The sequence below is a fragment of the Psammomys obesus genome, unplaced genomic scaffold, assembly GCF_907164565.1.
Source record: "Psammomys obesus unplaced genomic scaffold, mPsaObe1.curated_primary_1811, whole genome shotgun sequence".
NCBI lineage: Eukaryota > Metazoa > Chordata > Mammalia > Rodentia > Muridae > Psammomys > Psammomys obesus.
In genome coordinates, this window is record NW_026592890.1 from 1,238,729 (window position 1) to 1,258,667 (window position 19,939).

At 45.3% G+C, this 19,939-nt stretch overlaps 1 protein-coding gene across 4 annotated transcripts in view; it reads left to right on the plus strand.

The window, feature by feature from the left end:
- Positions 1-9,707: 9,707 nt before the first annotated feature.
- Esr1 (estrogen receptor 1) overlaps positions 9,708-19,939 on the plus strand; it is a 364,727-nt gene continuing 354,495 nt past the window's right edge. For 3 of the 4 annotated variants that reach the window (XM_055616066.1, XM_055616068.1, XM_055616070.1), the window contains exon 1: positions 9,928-10,204. The gene's annotated coding sequence lies outside the window, so the exon portion shown is untranslated. Of the gene's footprint in view, positions 9,757-9,927; positions 10,205-19,939 lie in introns of those variants that run through there. The other variant, XM_055616067.1, reaches the window with a different exon arrangement.

Below are 19,939 nucleotides of genomic sequence, written 5' to 3' on the forward strand. Positions count from 1 at the left end.
TCCCGTGACCTGATGTCCCTGCTTTTCTTCTACAGCTGCCCTAGTCTTCCCTTTGCTGAGGACAGTGCAGTGATACCAACCTCCTCTTGGTTCCGGCTGGGACTCTGTGGTCTTCATACTTGCTCCTACTCTGGGCCATTATATCCAGAACCATCCTCCTCCCAGATGGCTACTTGCTCCCCACCCACAATGCTGTCTGCTCCAGTCACCGTGTCTCATATTTACTCCTTCCATCCCTCCTGTCTCCATCCCATGCTTCCTTTCACCTCATCACCGTCACCATTTGGCCATGTCTGTCTTATGGATTGGCTATTATAGTAATCCGCCTGAGATGCTGTAACCAACGTCCTAATCTAGGTGCTTTAAAAGATGGAAATCTGTTTCTCATAGTTCTGAAAGCTGGAAGTCTGAGGCCCACCCATTTACTAGCATGGTCTGGTTCTCAGGGCGGCTCCTTTCTGGGTTCCTGGAAATCATCTTGCTGTGTTTTTATTCACCAGAGGGACCCCAATAACCCTCTTTCACAAAGACACCAATCCTTCAGGCGATCTCCACCTCTTGACCCAGCCTTTTGTCAGTACCCTCTATTGAGAATTTGGAGATTTCAGCATGCATGTAATTTTTTTTTTGGAGGGGGAGGATATAAGCTTTAAATCTGTAACAATTTGTGTGTTACCCTTGCTCCCCTGGAATCTAACCCCACAGGTCAGCTCTTCATTTGTTTTCACGCACACAGCATAGCGCCTGGAACATCGCAGGCGTGCAATGAATGCTTTATGGTTGAAAAGATGACCTGTGTTCCATTGTGGCTGGGTCTTGCCTTGAATCCTGGTCGCCCCACAATGGGAGGGCTAGATGCTCTTAGGTTTTCCATTTTGTTTGTTCGTGTGTGTGGTCTGAGACAGGGTCTCACGCTGAAGCCCAGGTTAGCCTCCCATCCATGGCAATCCCCCTGCCTCATCCTCCCAAGCGTGGAGGTTACAGGTGTGAGTCACCCCACGCAGCTCTCCTCCTACAGTCTCACCTGCTTGCCCCCCTGCTGATTGCCTGGGGAAAGTGGCTTCAGGTCACTTTCCTCACAGTAGTCAGGGACCCTTCTCTTTTGGTCCCTCCTCTTGATCTGGACCTAAACTTCTTATTTCCCTTTAAACATAATCAGCACCGGTCCTCACTCACTACTCAGCTCCTAGGGTGATGACCCCTTTGTCCCCGTCCTGTCTGGACATCACTGTTTTACTCTTGTTCCTACTTCTGGCTTGCTGGTGTGTTTGCAGACCCTAAAATAATGATTCTTTCTACAGTTGTGCTGAGTGTGGAAGGCAGCATGAAAGCCTGGGCACTAGAAGACAGAAGGGGCTTCAAAACAACTAAGAGGACCTGGGCAGAGCCCCACCCCAGTGCTTCTGATGAGTGGGGCCGGCTAGGTTGCCAAGGCCATTCTCAGGGCTCTGACTGTTGACCTTGTCAGACAGAAAGCTGGAGAAGCACCATGACTGAATCTGGAAGCTGTTCCTGGACTATTTCACAACACCTTTCTCCAGGAAAAAGAGAAAAAAAATAGGCTCTATTCTGCTCGCCTGCAGTGTTACATAACCTAACCTTTTCCCTGCTAGTGCAAATGCATGCCTTTTCTGTCCCTTTTCTTTTTTCTCTCTTTTACGTTTTCCTGAGTAAATAGTTCACACACACTCAAGGCCAGGCTGCTTTCTCCACTCCCGTGTTCCTGAGGGACTAGCCAGGCTTTCATTTTGTGTCTACCTAGAGTATGGATTATACCAGGACACGAACTGATCGTCTCAATTCGGGGAAGCCAGGCTTCTGCTGTGATTAGTCCGGCGGCTTTGGTTTGAAGCCTGGAATCTGTTGCTTAAGTGATGTCTCCCCAGGACAGGGCCTTGCAGAAGGCACAGAAAGGGCAAAGTCTGGAGTCACAATCCCTCACAGATACGTCCCTCACCCACCTGGCACTCCCTAGGGAGACTGTAATACAGATTTCAGGCCTGTGTCCTTGTGTGTGCATCGCACATCCCACTGACTATCTTTTCACACCAAGGTAGCCCTTTCGCTAGCCTGTTTATCAGTCTGTTAATGCCTTCATCTTCATTTTACTTCCTTTGTGTTCATATGTGAGAAAAGCAGATAACACCATTGATTTTTCCAAGAAGAGGCTGGCGTCGCTCCATGCCCAAGGCCTACAACCACGTCTTTATTTCCTCAGATGTGATTTTTTCTGGTGTGATAGAGAGGGACAAATTGGATCCACATGTGGTGCTCATCCTGAACTTCAGGACTCCTGAGGATTTTGTTTTGTTTTGTTTGTTTTAATTGTGAAGAAACAACACACATGATAATATTTTAATTGAAATGACAGGCTCATTGATTTTGTTCTTAATTTTCTGTAGTCTTCAGTAAAGATCTGATGAGGTTTCAAGACTCTTCCTGCAGAAAAATACATACCCAAAGTCCAGGTATGATTTTAGGGGTTCCAAGTGCCCTGGAACTACCATGTCAGTGTTTGTCTTGGAGGGCAGAGGGAGCACAGCAATGGAGTACAGAGTAGGTTTATAAAGCAGAGGCGTCAACACGAGTAATCAGATAGATTGATAGGAAGATGATGTCGAACCCATTCATCCACAAAGCTAGACCCTTACTATTAAACATTTTATGCACATTCCCCACTTAGATTATTTAGTAATCTAAATCCTTGTTCTTTGTTTCCCAGTTGTACTTATTACTGTGAAATTTAGATATTATGTGCTAGCTCTGGTGTAACTTCCTAATTTTTTTTTGTGTGTGTATTTGTTGTGTATGTGTTTGTGTGAATATGTGAATATGTGTGTGCCATGTGACTGATCTCTATCTTATTTTTGTCTTAGTTACCTTCCTGTTGCTGTGAAGAGACACCGTGACCAAGGCAACTTCTAAAAGAAAGCATTTAATTGGGGCTTTGCTTACAAGGTGAGCCCATGGCCATCATGGTGGGGAGCATGGAGGTGGGCAGGCAGGCCTGATGCTGGAGCAGTGACTGAGAGTTCACACCTGATCCACAGGCTTGAGGCAGAGAGTCAGAAACTGGGCCTGGGGTAGAGTTTTCAAAAATCCTCAAAGCCCCTCCCCAGTGATACACCTCCTCCAATAAGGATCCACCCCTGTCAAGGCCACGCCTCCTAATCCTTCTCAAACAGTTCCACCAACTAGGAACTAAGCATCCAAACATATGAGCTTATGGGGACTGTTCTCATTCAACCACCACGGGGTCTGTCCGTGACCTGGAGGTCACCGATCCAGCATGGCTGCCGGCGGGCCGCAGTGACCTGCGGGGCTGCCTCCCCAGAGCTGGGATCGCAGCATGCTGTCCTGCCTGACTTTTTATGTGGAAGTTAAGGATGTGAACTTAGGTCCTCACACCTAAGCGGCAAGCACTTGCCTGTGCGGCCACCCCCAGCTCCAGGAGTCGCCCGCGCTGGTAGGTCAAGGGTGTCTACACTGATGCCAGGCAAAGTCACTAAGGTGGATGGGACTCTCCTGCTGCTAAGCCCTGGGTGCTGGGCCCTTCCAGCAGAGTGTATGCTTCAGTCATTTTCCATCCAATCCCTACCTCCTATTGTAAGTAGGAGCAAGGCTTTTCTTCGCTCTTGATGGTGGACAGATATATTTTTTCCTGGAAAACAGCCTCCATTTTGACTGAGATCTGGCGTTCGATCAGTTGAATTTACTCTATTTAGAAAATCTGTGCTGCATTTAAGAATCATTTCTTCATGAGCATAGCACCTTGTCCATGGGTGAAATTGGTAACATTTTTTTCTCACCAGAAGTGAACGTAGTAGTTGCTGAAAAAAAAAAACAAAAAAACAAAAAAAGAAAAACTGCTGGAAGAGCTCCTTCTCTGGTTTCCTCCTCTTCTTCTTCTTCTTCTTCTTCTTCTTCTTCTTCTTCTTCTTCTTCTTCTTCTTCTTCTCCTCCTCCTCCTCCTCCTCCTCCTCCTCCTCCTCCTCCTCCTCCTCCTCCCCCGCCCCCCCCCCCCCCCCCCCTCCCCCCCCCCTCCTCCTCCTCCTTAACAAATGTTTTTTTTTAATTCTTTGGGAAGTTTTTACAATTATTTTTTTCATATTTCCTTAACTCTTTCCACTCCCCATGTCCTAGTCCTAGTCCACCCACTCTGTGTCCTGTAAAAATTCAATAGCCCATTGATTACATGTGTGTTGTTCATATAGTTCTTGCTATGGGGCCATCCACTGGAGTGTGGCCCACCCAGTAGGAGCCCCACCCTTAAAGAGATCTGACCCAGAAGCTGTCAATTGTCCTATAGCTCCTCAGCTAACGGTGGAAGCCTCGAATCCCTTCCCACTCCAGGATGGTGCCTGCCTTGATCTTGTGTAGGCAACCCCAGGTGCCATGAGCTCAGGAGCCCAGTTGTCCTGTTGTGCTTAGAAGACACTGTTTAGTTCTAGTCTCCTGGACCTCGGGCTCTTGGAATTGGCCCCTGTCCTCTGTGATGGTCCCTAAGCTCAGGGAAGACAGTGCGATAGAGCTGTCCGTGTGTGTCTGAGTATCCCAGCGGCACATACTTGCTGCTGGATCAGTTGTGAGTTTCTGTTATCTGCCAGGCACCACACACAGAGATTTCTCTGATGAGGACTGAGAGCCGCTCTAAACCATAGAAAGACACCAATTTAGAAAGTGGTGCTATGTCCCCGAGGAGACACACTGTTAGTATGTGTAGCTCTGGGGTGCGTGCGCTCCCAGCCATAGGCCCTTGGCCAGATCTACAGCACCAGACTTCGTGTCACTGTCCTCTGACTCGTAATTGTGACCTTGCCTTCCACAGAGAAGCCTGTGCTGATGATGCCTGTGTTTGTGTATTTGGAAGCAGAGAGGGTGGAGCTTAGAGGGGGAGGGTTTGGGAAGGTCAAAGGAGGTCTGAGCACTATTTAAGAAAAACTTTAATTGCATTTATTCATTTACTATGTGCGTCAGAGAACTATTCACGGGAGTTTGTTCCCTCTGTCCACCTGTGTGGGACCTGGGGATTTAACTCAGGCCAACAGGAGCCATCTCTCTGGGCCCCTAGAGCTATTTTTGCACAGAGCGTACAGTGTTTTTGTTTTTTTTTATTGTAAATCATCCTATATGTGATTCTGTAAGTATGAAAGCCCATTTATTCTAACAGAAAACTTTGCACAATAATTTCCTGGTATGGGGAGTTTGTTGCTTGATACGTATTTTTCCTCTGTGTCCACAGTCTTTTCTGCTGATGGTGTAAAGTTGAATCTGATCTTTTCCAAAGTCTTTTCAAGCTATTTTCTGAAGGAAGACAGCTCCCACTCGCACCTGAAAGAGAGCATGTCTTTATCCTTAGATAAAGTTAGAGCTTTGATGTTTCGGGAGGACGGCAGACAGCCGCCTTGGATGTTGGTCATTCCATAGCTCTGTTGCCAGCCCCACCTTGTCCCGGAACACTGAAAGCACAGCTTCTGGGTTTTGTGGCTTTTAGGCTCTCAGCACCTGAGGTCCAGGGAGAGGACAACCCTCGCCTCCTGCTGATAACAGTTACTGAAGAACTTGAGACCTTTGTGAGGGTGTCAAGTGCAGTGACGCAGGGCCCCACACCCACTAACCTCTGCCGTGGATAAGGTCTTTGCTTCCTGTGTCGTCTTCTCTATTCCAAGATGTCCCACCACCCTGTTGAAGCGTGAAAATTCACATCCCCTTGAGCCTTGTTTAGTTAACCATTATATTAGTTAATTTTCTTGTTGCTGTGACAGAATACATGAGCGAAGGTAGAAAAGACTTATGTTGGCTTATGGCTTGAATAGGTCCAGTCCATCCAGAGGAGAAAGGGTTGGTGCAGTTCATGGCCACAGGATCATGAGGCAAGAATTCCTCACACACTGGAGTTCAAGAAGCAAAACTCAGGCCCAAATTGGGACTCAGCTATAACCCACAGGCCTGTATTCCAGCCACCTGCTTTCCCCAACTGCATCCTAACTTTAAATGGTATACAACCTCCCTAACTAGTGCCAGTGGCTGCGGACCACACACGAGCTTGGGAGGGAATGTTTTACATTCAAATCACAGTCCTCATGATCAATTCTGGTATCTTAGATTCCGTGCACCATCACTGGCCAGGCTAGAGGTGGGCCGCCTTCCCCCGTACCCCTAAGTGACTAATGGTGGCCTATTAGCAATTAGAGGTGGGAGATGGGAGCTATCAGGATTTCGCTTGGTTGTCCAGGCAACAGGGGCTATGGGCAGGACAATTTCTTTAGCAAAATGGCTGGTCAGGTACTCCTTGCTATGCCCAGGCAGGAGATCTCAATTTGAATTTCCCTTCGTGAGAAGAACCAGAAATTCAGGGCTACTTTTCCAGTGTGGTGGAATTGAGAGTTTTTGAGTAGCGCTCAGTGGGCGCGTCTTTGTTAATAAGGACAAATGGAGAATTGGGGCAATTACCTATATATTTGAGTCCCAGAATCTGCTATCATCTGGGGTTTTGGACAAAAGCACATACTCCAAATAAAAAAACTGATTTTTCTTTTCTTTTAGCCTGAATCACCCGTATCACAGCAAGATTTTTACTTGAATGACCCAGACAGACTACACCAATTTTCTGCTTTCTTTTGCTGTGGAAACTGGGCTGTTAGTGTCTACCTTTGAAATAGTAGAATGTATAAAAAAACCAAGGTTGTAACCTAGAAAAATTCTACAATTTCATTATTGGGTGTTTCTTAATAAAGCATATGACATGAAGAGGGGGTGTAGCTGGCCTTCTCTCATTTTTAATAAGGATGTAATGGATGGCATGCTTTCAATGAAAGCTTAGGTTTAATTTTCATGTGGAAGCATGTATGTGAGAAAATCAGGAAGACACACAGCTTCTCTTTGAATGGTATTGAAGAGACTTAATTTTTCCTATATTTGTTTCAATTATGCCCTATTCTACTTCTACAGTTACAGAGTTCTTTTCTTATTTGTTGTTCATTATCAAGTCAGTCTAATACTGTTGAATACAGTTTAATTAGACTTTTTTTTTTCACTCAAAGGAGAGTTTTTTGCCCCATGAAAAACACAAAATATTTTAAAACAATGTTTTGGTCCTAGCAGATATATTTTTAATTTTAATTTTATTTTTGTTAATTACAGTTTATTCAATTTGTATCCCAGCTGTAGCCCCTCCTTCACCCCCTCCTAATCCCACCCTCCCTCCCTCTTCTTCTCCTATGCCCCTCCCCCAGTCCACTGATAGGGGAGGTCCTCCTTCCCTTCCATCTGACCCTAGTCTATCAGGTCTCATCTGGACTGGCTTCTTTGTCTTCCTCTGTGGCTGTTCCCCCCTCAGGTGGAGGTGATCAAAGAGCCAGCCCATGAGTTCATGTCAAAGACAGTCCCTGTTCCTATTACTAGGGAACCCTCTTGGACACTGAGCTGCCATGGGCTACATCTGAGCAGGTGTTCTAGGTTATGTCCATGCATGGTCCTTGTTTGGAGTATCAGTCTCACAAAAGACCCCTGTGCCTGGCAGATATTTTTGTCTGTAGTGAACTGTAGAAGCTGAACTGCAGAACAGTTCTGAGTTGGCATGTCAGCCTGATGGAGCTGATCTTACTCATGAGTCTTCTTCATTTTCCGATGACACACCCATGCTTGTTGCTTGTGTATGGTTCTGTGAGTTGGCTCAGTAGTCGCGACAGAGTGCTGTGTTATGGAGGCTTGATGTGGACCCTGAATTTGAATACTGGCTCTAACCAGGGTGAGTCCGCAACCCCAGCATCCATGGCTTCCTCAGTAGCACCTGCCTCCATGGGTTGCAGAAAGTCCTGAGAGCCCTGTACCCAACACACTAGACATCTGCATTCATCCAGAGGACATTTGCTGTTATTTTCATCTTTCCCACATAAGGGAGCATAGTCCTGAATGTGAAGGGGGCACTATAAGTGTCCCTTAACACCAGACATATGTTTTTATATTACAAATGTATACTTTTAGAGAAAAGGACAGGACTGGGGAGACAGCTCAATGGATAAGATTTCTTGCTCTACAAGCCCGAGGACCTGAGCTTGAATCTCCATGTAAGCAGCTGGCCCCGACTGCCTGTCCCTGCAATTTCAGCATACCTGTCTGTCTGTCGTCTCCACCTCTGGCCACCTAGCCTTGCGAGCTTCCAAGTCGGTGAGAGATCTGTCTCCAGGAAATCATGTGGAGCGCACGCAATAGAGGAAGACACCAGTGACCTGCTTTGGCCACAGGTGTGTACCCACACACGTCTGTGTCCCTGTGTCCTCACATACATCTCCTCCCACAGAGGAAATAATCTACACTTGCTTCTGAATTCAATGGGAATTCTATTTTGAGAATTCCTGCCCTAGGTAATTTTCTTCTCTGTATTGATGTGCACAACTGATTCTAACAGGTAGCTAAATGCTATTTGAAAGTGTGATTCATCCATGCTGGCAAATCACATAAAGGAGTGATTCAGTTAATTTTGGGGGAAAAGCACTTGGCTTTTAAAGTGTTTGAACTATTCAAAACATTTTATTGAATCATGTACCTTTCACCAGAAATCATGATAAAAACAAAGCTAAGGCCATTTCTGCCATGCTTAGGCTTTGTGATAATTCCTCCTATAAATGAGTCCTACTGAGTTTTTAATGCTTATTAGATTAAAACAAAACATGTACTGTACTCCATGTAGTCTGGGGAGTTAAATTCAGACACATTTGTGTATTTGAGTTATTTTAGGGCCAAACTCACTAGTGTATAGAAAAATGAAGACAGTTAAGGTAATTTATTATAAAAATGTGTAGCACATCTGTTATGAGACATTTAGCTTCTTTTTTCCTCTTTGTCAGTTCTGAGAGGCTTTTCTTACCCAGCATGTACAGTGTCCCTGTAGAAGGATTGAGGAAGTGGTCAGAAGGTCTCTTCTGCTGGTTTGCCTGCTGCCTTTTTTTTTTTTGAGACAGGGTTTCTCCACGTAGCCTTGGCCGTCCTGGACTTGCTGTGTAGACCAGGTTGGCCTCGAACTCAAAGCGATCCACCTGCCTCTGCCTCCCCTTACTGCAGTTCTTACTCCCAGAAAAGTGTTCCTTCCCAGACTTATAGAGCGGAATAAAAAGCTAAGATAGTAAGCAACAATCCATCGTTTAAAGCACATGTTACATAAAACACAACAGATTTTTAGAAGTTATTAAAATTTCAAATGGTTTAAAAAAATTAGAGGTGTTTGCTTAGCAAACCAAAGTTTTGGGTTTCTAGTACCAAAAAGGAAAAGAAATTTAAAATATTTTTAATCTCCTATTTTTCCTTCAGCGCGTTTGTCTCTGAATTAAAAAAAAAAAAAAAAAGAAAAAGAAAACAAACATAAGTTTTTAAAAAGCCTGTCACATTCCCTTGTACCTGTAATTTTAGCACTTGGGAGGCTGAGGCAGGAAGATAGCTGAGAGTTTAAGACCAGTCTGAACTACAGAGTGAGACCTTGTCTCAATAAAACAAAATAAGCAAGATTAAAGTTCCAATGCAAACAGAATATCCGCAAGCTCCATACACTTGTAAATCGCTGCAGGAAATGCCAAACAGTTTATTTACAGAAGGCTCTTGTACCTGAAGGCTTTCAAAGTCGGTGCGGGCTGAGCCCAGCAGGTTTCCAAAATGAGGAACCTCATTAATCAGTGACAAGGGTTGCCAGCCGCCGCGGAGTGAAAGAGAAAGTTTGGGAAGCGCTCACCTAAGAAACACCTCACCAGGGCTTCATTCTGGGTGAGGAAAATTTATGCGCGGAAAGGGCGCCTTATTTTATTTTTCCAAGTCAACATGCCCGTCTAGACTTTGAGCTTTATTGCAAGCAAAGAGAAAATGGGGTTGGATGGCCTTAAAAAAAAAGTCTCGGCTAGCTCCACCGGAGGCTTGTCCTCTGCAAACATCTGGCTGCAGGCAAAGGCTGCGAGAGCTGGATGGCGAGAGGAGGGCTCCGCTGTTGCCCGGACAGTTTCCAATCCCGGTCAAGCGGTGGTGCTAGCTCTTTGCTGCAGGCTCTCCGCGTTTCCTAATTTCATGGTCACAACAGCCTGGGAGCGGATTCTACCCAAACTGAAAACACAAGGCTCCATGCTCAGCAGCCCTGTGACGCCAGGAGAGGCCAATGCCCCCTCCTGTGCCATTCTCTAGCACAAGAAGGCAGTCTCTGGGCGACATTCTTCTCAAGCAGGTACTTTATTTCTTTCCATCCCCCCCCCCCCCCGGCTATAATGTGCTACTGTGTGCAATCAGCCTGGAGTCTCAGAGCTCACCTCTCCTCTGAGAATATGTCCATTTCCTCTCCTCTCATCGCTTCAGGGATATATAGATTATATGTATCTATGTATATCTCTCTCTTTTTTTTTTTTTTAACAAAGTTTCTGGCAAACGTTATCATGACGTTAACATGTTAAACCTGACCTTGGTCCCGTGGAAATTCACTCTGGAGGCCACGTTCAGCTGAGTCAGAGGTCGACACAGTTATCTCTTCTCAGCACAGCGCTGACAGGCTGCCTGCCTGCCCCGGATCACGCCGTCTATTTATTGATCCCAGGTCTAACTGTGGGGATTCTGTGTGGTTGAAACGTGCGCGACTCTGAAAAGTTCCTGCTTGGACTTAACTTCCTACTTGCCTCAGCACGACCTCAGTTTCTTACTCTTCGGTGCTGTGGCCTCCGTGAGCCTGATCTAAGCGGCTGCAATGAGCCACTTATTCTTCCCCGGAGGCAGAGGAGTTTTCTGAAAAGCTGTTCAGTCTAGTAATGCATCTCGTTTTGAAGTTGTCCCTCGACTGTAGGCAAGTTCGGTGCCCTGTGGGTTTGGGTGACTGCTTTTTTTTTTTTTTTTTTTTGTCACACATAGTGTGCCCCTCGTTGGTGACGTGGTAGTTACAAAAGGCAGAAAAGGATACTTTCATTTTGGCCACAGGAAAGCCACCCGTTTCCTGTAGTGGAAAGTCTCGGGCTTGAACAAGAAATTGCCAGTGTTTGTTCTCTCTGACTCGCCCAGAAAATCCTAGATGGCTAAAATTCATTAAATTTTTTTTAACTTAATCTAAGGGTTGGGCTTAATTAAGATGATGATCGTGGCATGAAGTACCACTCACGGGTGCCAGATATTTTAAAATTAGCCTCTTGGGCCAAATCTAACAGATTTATGGGGCACCTCCACCCACAAGGCTACTGGGAAACGTATTTGGTTTTGAATTTGAAACAATAATATGTGCGGGGTGTGTGGATGTTGGAGAACCAATTAAAAGCATTTGAACTTACTTAAAAATCAGGAGGGTGGGAACCTCTGTGATCTTGGGTTCAGCACCTATTTCTATTCATTAAAATTCTTTCTTGTTTCTCAAAAAATAAATAAATAAAAAGGAGGCGAGCGTTTGCTCTTGTTTCGATAATATCCGGAGAAGGCCCACTCTAGGCCTTGCACAGATGTAAGATTGTAGAGGTTGGGCCCACATCTATGCCCAATATTGATGAATTTTTGTCACAGAAATTGGAAATAAAACTGACATAGGCATGAGAGACAGGGCATACAGGAAAAACTGCAAAATATTGAATCTGAACCCTGGGGTTACACTAAGGGTGGCATGTGTTCTTTTGACACTTGGAGGTAGTTGTTCAGTTTTGTTGCTCATGACAGTAAAGGAAGAAAATGAACACCAGACTGGTAAGTTTGCTGCAATAAGTCGGGCAACTGCCTTTTCCTTCAGTGATCTCTGCCTGTCACTCAGTGTAGAACCCAGATTAGTCTGCCTTCCTTCCTCCCCAAGCATGCACGCTCCTGAGCTGTGGAGACATTCCACCAGGTACCTGCTGAGCCTTCTTACATGGTAGTCATCCGGATCTGCCATGTCTGAGCGTGTCTCTGTAGTTTTGATCCAGTTGGTCAGAATGCCTGCTTGAGATGGGCCACAGCTGAGCTTCAGTTTGATCTGTACGTACAGGGAGGAGGCTGTAAAGAAAAAGGACAAGAGAGTGAATGGTCTGAAGAAGAAAATCATACCTCTGCCAAAAGGCATAGGAGGTGTGGTCCTGTCTGCCCACACTGCCTGGGCTGACTGGCTATTGTTTACTGAGAAAGAGAGAGCACCTATGAGACCCTGCACAGGGACTAACGAAGTATTTATCTATGTATTCACTTATTTATTCTCTATGTGTGTGTGTGTGTGTGTGTGTGTGTGTGTGTGTGTGTGTGTGTTCCATACTGAGAATGTGGAGGCCAGAGGACATTGTTGTGAAGTCACTTCTCGCCTTCCATCTTTACACTGGTTCTGGGAATTGAACCCAGGTCTCCAGGCTTGCACAGCAAGTGCTTTACCAGTGAACCATCTCACTGGGCCCCCAAATGCTCTTCTTAAAGGTAAGAACTTTACAAGTAGCTTTTGCTAAAGACGGTGATGATAATGGTGATTTTGTCTCTTAAGTGATGTCCTAGTAGTCCTTTTCTGGATCATCCTGGAAAACTGCATGCACAAATGAATTCTATGACTCTCTCTCTCTCTCTCTCTCTCTCTGTGTATATATATATATATATATATATATATATGCCTCTGAAAGCCTTTGACCTTTATAGATCCAAGGGGGTTGAGCTCATCCCTAGAAATACTCTGCTATAAAGCGTATTCTCCTGCGCAGGCTTTCCACCTCAGCTAACTTTTTGGTGAGGGTTCAGAAATCCACAAGAAGTCACCAATCTCATGCCTTACCTCCTACCACTTTCTAGTTGTCCCATTCAGGAAAAGTCTCTCACTTTTCTCCTCTAATCTCTATCTGCAAAAAGAGAGCAGTAAGAGTTGCTACAAGCTATGACTCCATGGGCTAAATGAACTTAAAGCACTCATTTAACTACTTGCAGCTGTCTAGTTTTAGGAACTCAGTATAATGCTTATAATCCCAGACTGGAAGGTTATGAGTTCAAGGTCAGCCTAGGCTACTTAGTATTTTCCCATGCCATTCAAGCACCGTCACCTGAAGAACAAAGAGATAGAAACCCAAATGGAGAAGTCTTTTCATTCTAAGTCTGGTGCTCAATAAATGTCATTTGAAAAAATGTTTAGAACCTAAGGGCAACATCCAAGGTAGAGGAGATTGATGTCCATCTAAGAGTATCTCTGACTTTGTTCTGAAAAATTTAGGGAGTCATTCTTGCTTGCTGGGCATTACACCCACTGAAAACATTCCCGCTTTGTGGTCCGTGTTGGAAGAGAAGGCTGGAGACCCCTAATGTCCACCTCTTCATTTCACCATCACCCTTCTTCCTTATATCTAAGCAAGGTCATACTTGTTTGTGATGGAAAGGTCTGGCTGAGACAAGCATTTTAAAGCCATGTAACAGGCAGATCTCTATGAGTTCAAGGGCAACCTGGTCTACAAAGAGAGTTCCAGGACAGCCAGGGCTACACAGAGAAACCCTGTCTCAAAAACAAAACAAAACAATAACAAACAAACCAGCAAGCAAACAAGAATCACGTAACGAATGCTTTGTTTTTGTCTTCAAATTGGAAGATCATTCCAAAGGACGAGGGGCACAGCACAGTAGAGCATCAGTTAGCATGCGTGAGATCCTGGGCTACTCCCCAGCATCAATCTCTTAGTCCACACACACGGCATGTATGCTGGGTTTCTAAATCAGACCAAAGGCCTAAGACAGGCTCTCCAGTACTGGTGCCACCTGTGTTCAGTGTTCAGGAAGTTGTAATAGTAACAGGATTACATGAGTGCTTGATGTTCGGGGAGCTCTTGTTTTGCTTAACGACTTTGATCCCTCAGTGCTGGGGTGTGCAATACTTCTCCATTTTAGTGGATATTGGCACCTTTAACCTCCGCACCACCCCAGCTCATTGGCAGTAATACTATTCCCATCAAATAAAGGAGGAAATGAAGGCTCTGCACAGCCAGGTGGTTTGTCCCACATGGCTTTAAAGGTGACAGGAGAGTCCTAGGAGACAAAGTCCATCTCATTCCCGAGTCTGTTACAGTCCTTATTTGGTAGAGGATGCTGGTTTCTGAAGCACTTGCCTCTATGAACCTTGTCCTGGAGAAGTAGTGTACCCCAAGCCCAGTGTCTCTCTAGCTGCAAAACCTGTGATGAAGTTTTACCCTCCTGAGTGCAAACTGTTGTGGGACGTGCACAAACTACTTAGTTACGTTGTGAAATCTTGCAAGTGAAGAGAGGGAGGTTATGCGGTCCAGTGAGTGTGGTGCCAGAAAGTAGCGTGCAGAGTGCTTTGACCTGCACTTCTGAAGAGGTCTGTGTGTGTGTGTGTGTGTGTGTGTGTGTGCGCGCGCGTGCGCGCACGTTTGTGTAGATGAAAGTGTGAGTGGAGAGAGTCTCTGGGTGTGTGATAAAGCTCAAATGTGAGAAGGAGGTGACAGGGAGATTTTGGAAGATGTCCATCACCTTCTCCCTGGGGAGCCAGTGTGACTTGGGAGATGTTCTCTGGTGTGAGGTGACTGGAGGCTGGGTGGAGCCCCACCTTTTCTAGTGCAAAACCCAGCAGGTGTCTTGTCGGCTGTACAGCTGTCACTTCTTTTTCTCAACTCCAGGCTTCAGGAGTACAACCCTGGTTTAGCCTCCTCCTCAAAGTTACCAGCTCTCAACTCGAGGGGGCGGTTTCCCTGCGGAGGCCAGGGATGAATCAGGCCCAGGCTCCCTGCTCATCGCAAGGAGATGAGGTGGGAGGGAAGGACATGGCCGTTCTGGGGACCTCAAGTCGGTGCCCTGACTGCTTCCTTCTCTAGAGCGGTGACAGCCCACTCTTTTTTTTTTTTTTTTTTTTTTTTTTAGGATTGCCTATTTCTTGGTTCTGGGTGAACCATTTACTTGTCAAGCGCTATCAGCTTGTGCTCTCTAAGTGGATCTCCTTCCCCATTTGCTTCTGTAGAACCTGGGCCTTCTGCACATGGAGACCTGCGTGCTTCAGACCTTTTCTCCCTCTGCCGTGCAATGAAGCAGTCTTGCTGGGATATTTACTTTGAGAACTGTGGCAAAGACTCTTTGGTAATCCACAAGAAAAAAAATATTTTAAGATTTATTTATTTATTATGTAAAGTATTCTGCCTACATGTACACCTGCACACCAGCAGAGGGCACCAGATCTCACTATAGATGGTTGTGAGCCATGATGTGGCTGCTGGGAATTGAACTCAAGACCTTTGGAAGAGCAGTCAGTGCTCTTAACCCTGTACCATCTCTCTAGCCCTCCATAAGAACTTTTAAGTCTCTCTGCAGAGATATTTGGCACCAAGTTTATTCAGAATAGAATGTAGTTCAATTTGACTTACTTATTAAATTCTTAATTTTGTTCAGGAATGAGCAATAATTGTAGAGCTCTACTGTGACTCATTAAATCCTGCTCCAAAGAGTCCACTATAGACCCTACTGGAAGGAACCCAGGTGCCAACAGTGGAGTTCTGCTCAGGGTTTTGCACCGTGGTACCCTGGGAGAAGGCTGCTATCCATCCTTGTTAGATATGCAGTTTCTATGTTTGATTAAACACAGTGCATTCTTTGTTCCCCAGATTATTGTTTTTAATGAGGTATGGAGAGTTAGGCACACACTACGATGTATGATTGCCACAGCACAGCTCTGACATATATGGAATTAATTAATAGAGTAGAAAGTAACATGTGCTTTGGTAAGGTCAGACACCATCATGTGGAAGCACACAGAGAAGTCGCTTCCAATCCACATGGGGGCTTTTGGGACCAGAAGTGACACTTGGTCTTGACCCAGAAGGATGGGGAATGTTGCCTGGGAAGATGTTAGGGGGTGGAAGACTCTAACCCAAGATATGGGACAATCATCTTGGGGCACCAGGAGCTGGTCTGACAGGAAGATAAGTAAAAAGTATGCAGGTAAGTGTTAGCAGAGAATTTAGGACTATGAAGTTAAATGCCATTTAAGGACCTTGACTTCATGGTGTAGGCACTGACAATTTTTGTGTGAGGTTAGAATGAAATGAGGCCTTATCTCTGAAAATACTGGGTAGATTGAAGTTTTTAGTTGGAGACTGTGCACATCAATTTGGAGATTGGAATATCTCAAGAGAGGTGAACTGTTAATTTAAAGAGAACAACTTCAAGTGGCCAATTTAACAAATCTTTTAAGGACTCATTTTTTGAATTATGATTATTTGTGGAGGCGAAAGGACTTTGTTTCAAAATGGCTAGTAGAGAAAGGAGTGGGTTGGGGGTCAAAAGACACTACCATAAATGAGCCTGATGGCTCAAGCCTTTAGTCCCAGCTCCTCAGGAGGCTGAGGCAGGAGGCTGACTAGTAGAAGACACTGGGGATTTTGTTATCTTCATAATTTCAAGACGAGTCTGGCAACTAACTGCCAAACAGCTGCTAGAAGGTTACATTCGGGGATCAGTAGGCACTAAACAGGACACATCATATGTGCAGAATGCTTTTTCCCTGGGATATTTTCATGACAAAGATCATTTTATTTGGATAAGATACAGATTCACAGGAAAATGGCTCCTATTTGTAGGAGACGGAGATGGATCCGATTATTCTAATTTATATATGCTTGTCAAACATGTCCTGTACATTGGGTGCTTGAGCATCTCTTTACTTGAGGCCTAATTCCCTACCGAATAGGTGAAGATGGCACAAGGAGTGTGATCCCAGTGCTGGTACCAAATTATGCTTCTGGAGCCCCTGTCGTCAGCAACTTGCATTTGTACCTCTGAGTCAGGACATTCGCATAAGCGCAATGAAGCCCACAGTGCCTGGGGTAGAAAATGGCTGCGCCCTCGGAGCTCTCTGTGGGAAGGGGGGCCATCACAGCTCTTGCCACTGCTGGAATGCCTCAGACCCTGGGGGTTTGGAGCTGAGTCCAGTGACCGGCGAGCCAAAGCGGAGGGGTGGAAAGAGATGGTGCTTTCTCCTTTCCTCTTGTTCTTTAAAGGAGTAGGGTGTTGTAAAAGGTCAGGGTGACAGTTATGGGAGAAAACAAGGCAAGTGTCTATTGGGGACAGGGATTGGGAGAAAACATGCGCATGTCCAGTAATCAGTTGCAGTGAGTCTCAAGGGCTGCTGAGACGTGTTGAGAGTGTCGCATGGTAGCTGCTGCCTGGCTTTCCTGTGTTTCCTGAGCAGAGAAGGAGAGGGAGAGGGTGACACAGTGGCCTTCCGCCAGGGGAAGCCACTCACACTGCTTTGGTGTCCTTCCCTGGAGACCATGTGAACTTCATAAACCCAGCGAAGAGCTACTTCAGACCTCGCTTGCAACAATAACAAAAAGAAAAGAGAGAGAGAGAGAGAGAGATTCATAGAAAAATGTTTTCTAGGAAAGGAAAAACCCAGAAACCCAAAGTCGGCTCACTGTAGCCCTCATGTTGCATAAGCCGGACTCAAGTGTTGTGTATTAATCACTGAGGACAGTTCACAAATTATCTCTGCTCAGATGAGACAGGCCCTCAGCCTCCTTCGATCTCACCATCTGGACTCTGTCCATCTCACTCCTCCCTCAGAGCTCGGAGCAGAAGGGACTTTTAAACGTGCCAATTTTCTCTGTGGGAAGGCTTGGTCATATGTTGAGCAAGGAGAGGAGTTCATGTTGCCACACAGAAGGCTGGGGGCTGTGCAGGGCCTTCCTTTGTTGGCGGGGCACCCTGGCATCCACTACCGTTTATATCCGAGGCTTGAGGATGCCAGGTGGGCCTGCGCATGAGTTGGCTAAGAGGCTGCACTTGACTTCTCCAGCCAGTTCCTCAGTTCAAAATTTATTGCCAGTTTTTTATTTTTTTTTATTTATCAAACCTGTTCTCAGAGGATAGGTATTTTCTGTGGCCATAAGAAAACATCTGTGAGCTCAAACCTTAGAGGCAAAGAGCCAGTCAGAACATTTGGCATGTGAGGCTTAGATTGCAGGAGAAGAAAATTAATCAAGGAAATCCTTAAAACTATAAAGGAGGCAAATCAGAGAAGTCTCTTATCGCTGGCAAGCTGAAGTCCTGATTTCATATTAATTAAGAGACATCAGAATCCACAATGAATCATGTTGGAGTGTCATATTCTGGTAACTTTGGAAGCTGGTGTCAGTCCTGACTGTGGGATTTATGGTAGATTATATAATGGAGTCTTGAGTTCCAAGACATCAAAGGAAAATTCTGGCTCTTTCCTCACCCATTCTCTTAGGTCAAGCCTACTCAGTAACAAGCCAAGTGGAGGGCTGGGTAGTTATCTGAAGTAGGCAGTAGAGATGGCCAAACCAGATAATGCATAACCAGAAAGTTGCTGTGAGAGCAAAAGCGGGGACTGAAATAGGGTGAAGAGTGAGGGTTGAATGCCAGGTAGCTTGGTCAACGTCCACAGTCCAGCTTTGCTGAACAGCAGTCAACATTTTGCCCCATGTAGTTCTTTAGAACCAGTCTAAAACACTAGGGTGGAAAGAAAAAGCTCATTACTGAGGTGGTTGCTTGCTTGTGCAAATGTTCTCCATATCAGTATTATCTGTGATTGTGTTTAATTCTGAGTATCTCCAGGCAGTGGATTTCACTCTCGTAGATGTGCGGGCAGAAATGGTGGAGGAGGCCCACACAATCTGAGTTAACATGGGGGAAGGTTTCTTTCAAAACTTAGCTGAGTATTATTTTCAATTGGCTCTTTTCCCCTCCACAGTGTCTATGTTTCTCTGTGAAACATTGCTTTCTAACACGGGATTCATCAGGCTTATATGTCTGTTAACAGAACACAAGAAAGAAGCGCACAAGCCTACGGAATAGAGTTTGAATTACTTCAGTTACACACACACACACACACACACACACACACACACACACACACAGTGGCAGAATCAGCATGGTGTTTTTTCCCCTTCTGTTTGAGACAGGAACCACAAACAATTTAATTTGAGCAGTTATTTCCCAACCCCAAAATATACCCATCAATCCATTGTGCTTTGTAAACCTGTCAGTGTGGACTCATTTACTATCAGACTTTCCACTGTTCTCTCTCTGTGTCTCTGCCTCTGTTTCTCTCTCTCTGTTGTTTGAGACAGGGTCTCTCTGTGTAGCTTTGGCAGTTCTGGAACTTACTCTGTAACCCACCCAGGCTGGCCTCAAACTCACAGAGATCCGCCTTTTTCTGCCTCCCCAGTGCTTGATTAAAGTATGCACCGTTGCCACATTCCAGCTCACCTGTTCTCTTCTAATTTGAGGGGAAAAAGTTTATAAGTAAAAATCCACTGTTTTTTGTAATTAGGAAATAAACATATCCCAACATTTTAGATGAACAAACATTAGGAAGTTCATCAAAATATTTCCACTCTGATGTATCTTGTACATTTTCACCATGATACAACACTTTAAAAACAAGAACTTGGCATGCCCTCCGCCCCCCAAGCTCAGGGGGATGTTTGAAATGGTCCATGGTTATGACCATGACACGTTGTATACATGTATGGAGCTGTCAAAAATAAGATTAAAATGCTTTAAAATTGGAAGTGCTGATGGCGTCCCAGCCCTTCGACCATGATGCACTGACCTGGGATTGTATAAATGGGCAGATAGCATGCTAAGTGAATCACTTAACCAGTAAGGATTTTATTGAAAAGTGGTTCATGAAGTATTTCTGAAGTCCTCCTAAAAGTCTGTTGACGTCCCTGTAATAAAGCAGCAGTGCAAGGACGATTTTACACGCAAGAGAAGGAAGTTTTGTAGGTGGTGAGCCAGCGCGGTGTATTGGGTGGCATTCCCGAGGCCCTCCTTTATTCTGCCCAGTGAGCACATTTTCTACCATACTGCCACATCTTTGCCAACTCATAAACACACCCAGAAGAGGGGCATTCTAGGGCTGAGTGTTCTAGTGACAAAAATACCAGTCAGCCCAGGAGCTTGGCCTGGGACCTGGCCTGGGCAAGGATGAACCAGTGTGCTCATTATGTCACTGGCAAAGAACTCATGCCTT